This window comes from Centruroides vittatus, unplaced genomic scaffold (assembly GCF_030686945.1).
Source record: "Centruroides vittatus isolate TY-2023 unplaced genomic scaffold, ASM3068694v2 contig_1175, whole genome shotgun sequence".
In the NCBI taxonomy this organism is placed as follows: Eukaryota; Metazoa; Arthropoda; class Arachnida; order Scorpiones; family Buthidae; genus Centruroides; species Centruroides vittatus.
In genome coordinates this window covers 598645-608423 of record NW_027120753.1, presented here as the reverse complement: position 1 = coordinate 608423, position 9779 = coordinate 598645, and the positions used below count along the sequence as shown (strand labels likewise).

General features: G+C 30.8%; 1 long non-coding RNA gene across 1 annotated transcript; it reads left to right on the top strand.

Moving 5' to 3' along the window:
- Positions 1–6978: 6978 nt before the first annotated feature.
- LOC136982910 (uncharacterized) lies at positions 6979–8143 on the top strand. Its single transcript, XR_010881945.1, has 2 exons — positions 6979–7245; positions 7479–8143. It is a non-coding gene; the product is annotated as an uncharacterized lncRNA (long non-coding RNA).
- The last annotated feature ends 1636 nt before the right edge of the window (positions 8144–9779 follow it).

The following is a 9779-nucleotide window of genomic DNA, read 5'->3' as shown; positions in this document are numbered from 1 at the left end:
CCAATTGTCACTGTTCAGTCTGTGGCTTGATTTTGAAACATTTTGTGTAATTGAAACATTTATCATTAATAACATGCTTTATTCTAGTTAGTTATTAATAAATTATCATATTTACGCAGAATGACTGGCATGCCAGTCTGTCCAGAGGAGACTATGAAATCAGATAAAACCAGCATGCCAGTTTAAGTGAAGTTACATATCCCTCCCTAGAAGGCACATTAAAAAAAAAATGAAAAAGTTAGGTCACATAAAAATGAACGAGTTTTTATTCTAAAACTGAAACTGTCAGCATTACATCAAAAACTACAATTATATGTTTAATTTCTTCATTTTCTCTTCTTTTTAACGACATAAAATACTCTCAAAATTCCAAAAATGCTTTATGTGTATTTTATTGTTATTTGATTCAAAAATGCAAAAACGAACATATCAAATATAAGAAACTTGCTGTAAATTATCTTCTTACACCTATTAACATGGGCTTTGTGTGAAATTTGAGAGGAAGGTGTTATTTTTAAAGTCAGGGTAGATGGTCAATATAGCCCACAGTGACTTACCCACCACCACCACCAATAAGTCATTAATTGTTTTATTGTCTTGTAAACAAAAACTCTCTTCCTGATTTTAAGTCAGACAAATTACAATGTTATTATTTTATTGTAAGCAAAAGAATGTTTTCTTTAATGTTTAACAACAAGTTTAATTAGATCTGATTAATTTTATATTGTAGTTGCAGTTTAATTAGCATGCCAGTAACCCTGGGTTTCTGGCAAGCAAGTGTCCCCATTTATATGCAGCAAGCCAGTCATTCTGCAAAAATATAATATTAAAACTGGTTTCTAATATAAACTAAATATTACTAATACTGTTTCAGTTGATTTGAGATTTTAACATATTTTCAAGTTTTTCAAATAATTGGAGAGCTATTTATAAACAGTAATCTGAACTCTAAGTATACAGTGGTACCTCGGTATATGTCTGCTTTAAATATGTCCAATTCGGAATACGTCCTGTTTGGACAAAACAAATTTTGCTGGGTATACAACTTTTGTTCAGTATACGACTTAATTCAATTATATGCGCCATCTATGAACAAGTAGCACTATCGGTGTACTAGACCAGACTAGACATTCGCGATCCCATGGTCTATAACTTTGTTAAATTTCTTCTGATTTTAATTTGTAAGTAAAACTTTTTATTAATCATGAATTGCAAAAAGGCAAATGAAAAGCAACAGAAAACTAAAAAAATGACTAGAATCGCAATGGAACTGAAAAAAAGAGATTGTTGAGAAATATGAAGGTGGCATGCGTGTTCGAGATTTAACTGTTGCATACCATATTCCGAGAATGACGATATCAACAATCTTGAAAAATACAGACATTACTAAATCTGCTAACATTGCGAAAGAGGTTAAATCAATTTCTAAACAGAGATCAGAGACATTAGATCATGTTGAGAAATTGTTTTTGCTTTGAACTGAAAAACGGTGTGCTGGCGACAACGTATCAGAAGAAATTATTTGCAATTGTTACTGTAATAACTTTAAAAATCTATAATAAAATTTATTTTTTTATTAATGTGCTCAAACAGTGTTTCAATTATTTTACAACCCCATTAATATACCATATCAAAAGAAGTTTTTTTTTTCATGAGAATGGATTAATCATTTTTACATTACTTCTTACGGGAAAGGTCGGTTTGGTATACGTCCTATTCGGTATAAGTCCAAACATCAGGAACTGATTAAGGTCATATACCGAGGTTCCACTGTACTGTATATACATTTGTAAATAAAATTTGATGTAATAAATTTATTGATTTTTGGTCATTAATAATTATTAGGTTTGTTTAACTTAACCAAAGTGAGTGTAACATTTTGTCTCAATTTTGGCTAAAACTGACTTTAAAACCCAAATCAAGTTTTGGTTCTCACTGCAAAATCCAATTTTGGTCAGATCTTACCTGTTTGTGAAAAATATAATTATACCAGATCCAATACCCAAAGAAAAGTAGCAATACTGGTATTAGTACTGGACCAAAAGTATTGAGTACAAAAAGTACTCAGTATTGAAGGAAAGCATCGATATCAGCTGTTTCAGGACATCCCTAACCACAGCACTTTCTCAATTGTTTCTGGACTTTTGCTGGTTAGAGGTCTACCAGGACAATCGTTGCTTTCAACTGATATTCAGCCTTCTTTGAAATGACAATACAACTCTTTAATATGCATAGGACTCATAGCATCCTTACAGAAGTTCTCTCTATTTTCTCTGATTGCATGTCACCAAGTTTCTAATGAAACTGAATGCAAATTCTTTGTTCAGTATGTCCTGTCATTTTCACTTAATCACTAATGCAACAATAACAGTGTAAATATGCAACTATCAAGACTACCTGATAGCAACTACAGTGTAGGACAGCTTGCCAAAATTCAAACATATAAATTAGCATCCAAAGTCACATGATGACAGTCTTCTCCCCAGCTTTCAAATACATGCAAAACAAAGAAAAAAAAAAATAAGAGTGGGTACTTTTTCATCAGACCTCAAACCAGATTTGCATGCTAACAAATTATTTTTTCTGTTTTGGAAGATTTCAGTAATTTTTTTTCTTTTTTTAAAATCTAAACTATACAAGATAAATGTCACACAGCCTATGTTCATTATTTTGTAGTAAAATCAAAATCTTTAAAGGATTCAATTTTGTTCATGATTAATTCTAGCAAAGACACTGTCCATATGACCCCTTATCATTGAAAATCTCAGTAGTTACTCTGCATCAAGTAAAAAGTCACTGACTGACTATATATACAGCAATTGGAGTTGTTGATTTTCAGGAATTGATTTCTCCACACTCAAACACCAATAGTGATTATATACTTCCAATTTTTCAATGTTTTAATAATAGTTAAAATGGTTGAAATATTGAAAAACTGGAAGTGTATTGAAAAAGTGTTAGTGCTTTGTTTAGCTTGTATGGAAGAAAACCCACTGAAGAGGGAAATATTGTAATTTCCAAAATGTATCTGAATAAAATAAAGTTGTTGATTGATTAGTAATTATGATGTCTGTGAATGTGATAATTCCTAGAAAATTAAGGTGTTTTGACCAGTTATATATTGAGAGCTGTATTTTTTCTTCTTCATCCAGTAAAGCAGATGCTCCTTGAGAAAAAATTACTGGGTCTAGAAAGCTCAAATTTAAACTTAAGCTTCTCTCATTATCAGTGACATGTTTATGAAACTTTCAGGTCAAAGTTCATGGGGATTCTCCACACAGCTATTATTTTTATTGCTTAATTTTATGCTTGTAAGATAAAATTACATTGAAACAAATGATTTTTATTCAAAACATTATCAAGAATGACAAAAGCTCAAATCTATACAAATTAAAACCTTTTATAATGATTTTACTAACAAGGTATATTGAAAACATTCAGTCGGCAGCCATCGCTGAGCACCAACTGAATTTTACATCATTGTCTTTGATCTTGATGTAATAACACAATTATTAATAAAAAGACAATTGATATCCAAACAGAAACATCTAAGATGTAAAAAAATTGTACCAAGTAAAATATTATGACAATTTAGATGACATTCAAATTTTTTCTTGGGCATTTTTCTTTGATAAAGATAAGTTTGGTGCTTCAAAGCAGTACACAAGATTTTTATTGTTTTTTTTTTCTACATTTTGCTTTGAAGCACCAAGCTTATCATTAACAAAGATTAAAAAAATCCAAGAAAAAAATTTGTCATCTAAATTGTCGTCATTTTTTATTTGGTGCAATTTTTTTTACATATCAAATGTTTTTGTTTGAATTGCATTAATCAAAAACACATAGTATAGGAAGAAAATACAGAAAGAGTGCAATTATGCTACTGTATTTTAAAGTTCTTCAATTAATCGTCAGTCCTCTTAATCAAACATTTGATTTTAAGTTGTTTGTTTAGTTCTACGTTATATGTACTGTACCTGAAGTTGTGTAAGAATTATGAACATTTTGGTACTGGTAGATCTTATTAAAATTATAACTTTCACAATATGAATTGCACATAAATAAATAACAAAATTATGGATAGACTACATTCAAACAAGCTAAACAAACTATTGTGTTAGTCAGAAAGTATTAATTCTGTTCAGTGCACAAGCTCAATGTGCACTGAACAGAGTAATGTTTCAAACAAAATTCACAAAGGAAAGAGTTAGGATAGTAAAACACTTATACTAATCTAATATTGATTATTATTGGGTCTCTACATTAAGATTGAACTAATTAAATTAATTCTCTCTGAATTTGAAATGAAATAAGACTTGTTATTTCTTTTAACATTAATAAATTTCAATTAAATTTTAACATATCTGAATCTGAAAAACTACATTACCTGAAATGAGATTCAAACCTCAATTCATAATAATCTCTATACTTCCTGTTAAACATTTCCAGTCAAGACTTTCTTCAGATATATACTGTATATCTGAAGAAACTCTTGACTGGAAATGTTTAACAGGAAGTATATGAGATATATATCTCTGAAGAAACTCCTGTTTGATCATATATCTTTATATATCTGAAGAGATATAAAAAAACGTGGTGTAACACACCTAAGAAACATCTTTCTTACTGCACTCTTAGAATAATTTAGAATTTTACACATATTTTACTCTCTTAGAATTTTACACATCCCGATGTTCTCCAGTGTAGTGTAACATCTTTCTTGTTTGCCAGTATAACAAAGAATGAATCTTTCATTGTCTAGTTAGTTTTCCACCTCAGGCAAAGTTGCTACTTGTAGACAATAATGAGACACCGAGGGGGCATATTTCACATATATACACAACAATCTGTTAATGCAAACAACTTTAGCAATCCTGTAAATAGCATAGAATATTTTCATATATAAAACTCTTTTATAAAAATACTTTTTACTTTGTTGTTTCACAATATAAAACTAAAGAATTTCACTCTTTACATTATAAAATCATATTTTTTAAAATAACTAAACATAGATTGAAAATCAATTTAATATATGGACCGTTTATTTTGAAAGGGGTGTAAGTCCATTTTTTCTTCTTTCGAGATATTCAAACATTTGCGTTTTAGTTGATTCAAAAATATAAATAAAGTGTACTAAGTTTGACAATGTTTCTATGACTTTAGAAATATGTAAGTTGATTGCATAAAGACTTCTATGTGAATTTAACTAAACTAATATATTCTTTCTGGGCCATAAATGGATTTACACCATTTTCGTAATTATTGAACTGTAAAATTTATTAAATTTTTATTATGTAAAACTCAATTTCACTTCAAACACATTATGTTTTATTCTGATTTTGTTTATATATAATAACAAGAAATAAAATATTGTTGTTTATTCTGAATATTAAAAATATTTACTTATCGTTAAACTATTTTATAAGTTTATCATTATTATGAGCTTACCATTAGACACTGCTTTTCATTTAGGTTCATTACATGGATTTTTTTTCCATTCCATCAAATTGTACATTTGTTGGTAAAATTCATAGTTTTATTCCTCTGTTGTAAAGGGCTGTCCACAAATGATGTCCACACTGGAAGCGACTTGTTTTAAGAGAGGGTTAACCCTCTCCCTTAAGACAAGTCGGACAAGGGGGTTGAGCATTAATGGACATCCATTTATTTCATTAAATTTTATACAGTTTATGCATTTTATTATATTTATTTCAAAGTTTCTTGTATGTTTCATTTCCACTTATGGTATCTATCATTCATAAAGTGATGAAGGTTTTAATGGGGGTTGCATTATGTTGGACCCAAACAGGGGAAGGGTTACAAAAACTTGGACAAACTGGGACAAGAGGGGGGAGTAAAAGTTCAAGGAAAATGCAGATGTAATTTATGGACAGCCCAAGTGCTTAATTACACTGCAGAAAATGGACTTACACCACTTTCATAATCAATGATTATGCAATGTCATTTACCAATGAATTTTTAATTGACCAAAGCATATGGTTATTTTAAAATGCTAAGTGTGAATTGTTTATAAATAAAAAGTTTACACTAAATTGTATGTATATTATGTAATTTCTCAATTTTTTCCAAAACTGGACTTACACCACTTTCAAAATAAATGGTCCATATATAGCCTATAAGAATGTAAAAAATAACCTAAATCTATCAATTATACACAGGTTGTCTAAAAAGAAACCAATCTTTTGCTCTAGAAATATAACTAGATGGTACAACTAGTATTAGGGCTATTTCACACTATGACCAACTGGACCGACCCGACAGATCCTATAATCAGACCGACTAGTAGTAGAAGCATTCACATTGGGTGCGTTTACTTTTTGCTAGCTTCCAAGCTCGTCGAGCTGACACCTAGCTCAGCCTGACGTCATACTAGCACGCTCGTAAAAGTATACACAGTAATGGCAGCTTCCGGATTAGTGTCAGCGGCTGTAGCGATAATTTCACAACTACAGTCTCTAGATTCGGAGTCTGAAGACGACGATCTGTTGCTAGAATGTGCAATATCTGCAGTAGAAGCTGAGGCAAATTCATCTAGTGGTGAGAACAGCAAGTCAGTTGAGAAAGTAAAAGGGTATGTTGAGTACACCGTGCCAAGATACCGATCTGAAGGATTTTCAAGAACATTTTCGATTAAATAGGACAACTGTGGACATTTTAATGTCAAAATTAGCACCCTTATTTAATAAAAAACAGAATTCAAGAGGACGATGTCCATTGACGGTGGAGAAAAAAATATTGCGCAGTCTCTACTTGTTATCGAATCAAGCTCCATTCAGGTAAAGTACAGATCTATATCATTAATTGAGATTCATGTTAATAATATGAATTGTGGTTAAAATTAACAAAATGTATATATTTTTTTGAATTAAAAGAAAACTATAAGGAATTTTTAAATGAAACTTTGGTACTTTGAAAGTTTACTGTAAAGCAGAATTTAACAACTTTTAACATCATCACAAATTTTGTAAATTCTTGATCTTTTTGTGTCAATTAAATATAACCACACCAAAATTTTATATTTTAAAGGTAAATTAATACATACAGAAGCTAAAAATGGTACAACTAAGATTAAATACTCTGTTTGCATAAAAATTACAGTTGGTCCCTCTTAATTTCTTCTCCAATAGGTAATAAATTAGTATTTTAGGACTTCTTGATAATTTTTAGATGTTTGTCTATCAGTTAAAATCCCTAAATTTGATAAACCATTAACACATTCACGGCGTTATAAGGCACATGTGACTCGTATGGACATGTCTAGTTAGGGCTACAGACATAATTGCTTGTTTTTCCGTGGGGCGATGCATATGTTTTTGATAACATTATCCTACAAACATCATATTTGATATATTGATATTATTTTATTATATGCAATAAAATATATTAATTTAATAGTACGAAGCATGGGTGACTCGTGCTGCCCTGTATTAAAATAGAGTACATTAAATCCAAAGCAGCCCCCACCATAACAGAACCACCGCCTTGTTGACTGCTGAAAAACTGCACTCGTCTTTCCTAATACCATGCCAGTAATTAGGCCATACAAATTAAATTTCTTTTCATTACTGTAAAGGACTGAGAGCTATCGGTCATTCCACAGCATGTGACGTTTAGTCTACTGCATTCATGCCAATTTTGTTACTGATGATTTTTTTTATCAAGACATCAAATTTCACATGTGGAGCTGCTGAAATTCTTTGACGAACAGTGCTTTTTGATATTTTTAATCCACTTTCACAGAAAATTTGACAAGCTAATTTATTCTGTTGTGATGCAAGATGCACAGTTCTATCACTACCACTTTGACACGTGATTTTGGGCCTTCCTGATCAATGTTTAGAAGGTATTAGTGATGATTTTTCCAAAATTTTATAAATTTCAGGAGTAGATCTGTTCATTAAAACTGCAATTTCCTTGACACTACAGCCTTCTGCTTTTCATTTCCATATTCATGTAATTTCTTCCATACTAAACTCTTTTCCATGTGAAATTTTGGAAAGTTCAGATTTAGTATTTAAATTACTACTTGACAACAAAGTAAAAGTGTTATGTGATGTCATTTATTTTTATAATTACAAGTTTCTTCTGCTTCAAATTTTGCAATTTTGTTTTATTATCTATACTTTTGGGAGCCAAAAAATATATTTTTGTTGTTAAATTATTAATATAATGATTAATTTTGAAATTTTCAAAAATCAAAATAAAATAATTTGCATATACAAATGAAATCATCTCTTAAATTCCTAACCTAAGTGTGACTATAATTAATTAACAGACTGTATAATGCTGTTAGTGTATTGCATTATATACAAATTATATATGTATATACAATACTATGTAACAACTTAACATGCATTTTCATTTTCAGGTTAGCTGCAGATTGATTTAACGTATGCAGACGAACAGCTTGGAAAATACTGCATGACTTTTCCTCAGCACTTTTGGACTTAAATAAAAGAGAAGGCATACTTTCTTGGCCAAATCAAGAACAGGCATTTAAAACAAGTGACTATTATATGAAAAAGTTTGGTTTTCCTGGAGTGATTGGAGTTGTGGATGGTAAACAAATGGCTATTAAAACCCCCAGGAATGACCATTCATCCTATTATAATAGGAAACAATTTTATTCAATTATTCTCCAGGCTGTATGCAACGAGAAGTTGCTATTCACGGATGTTATGTAGGAGAGGCTGGATCGGTTCACGATGCCTGTGTCTATCGTCGATCCACATTATCTAAGAGAATTGATGAAGGTGTAGGATTTCTGGTAGACACTCACCTCCTCAGTGATGCAGCCTATCCTTTAAACAAATATTTGTTAACACCATACCGAGACAATGGCCATTTAATTGAAATTCAATCATATTTCAACACCAAGCTTTCGAAATGTAGAAGCTCAACTGAAAGAGCATTTGGGTTGTTTGTTGGTCGGTTTAGACACTTCAAACTTCTTGATATGCATCAATTGGACTTAATGGTGATGCTAATTATGGCAGGATGCATTCTCCACAACTTTTCTATCTTAGAAGGAGATGAAACCAATATTGAAGAGGAAAGGTTAGTTGGAGTGCCAAAAGTAATTGAAAATGTCCAAGCAAGAAGAGATGCACAACATAAGCATAGTGATTTGGCAAACATTCTTTTTGCAAGGCAAATACAGCATTAATGACATACATATAAAAAAGAAATGCTAAAAATGTATTATATAACTTTCTGTATGTATATATATTATATAACTTTCTGTAATGTAACTTTTTGTATGTATATATATTATATATTAAGTAATTAAGGTATAGTGCATCCAAAAGTTTATGAAATAAAGATTACATCAAAAATATTAAAAAAGAGTTTTTGTTTACTTTATATGAAATAAAAACTTTTTGTTTTCAATAAAAAACAAATTTTATTTATAATTTTTCTAAAATTTTATTCAGAATTTCATGGAGCTTTTCACACTCTTTCTTTCTTTCCTCCCTCCTCTCCTTTACTTCTCTTCTTATGTCATTTAAAACTTTGATCAACTCGTTGCTCTCTCTTTTTCTCTTATGAAAAGTGATATTAGTTGCGGATGAAGCGGGCACAGGAGATGGTGTTGATGTGCACGCCACAGGAGATGGGAATGATGATGCGCACACTACAGGAGATGGGAATGACATGGAGGCAACAGGAGACTGGGATGATGTGGGAGTGGAACTTGAGTGAGGATTCACTCTCACTCCATCTGTATTGCTACAAGTAGCAACAGGGGATATTTCCGG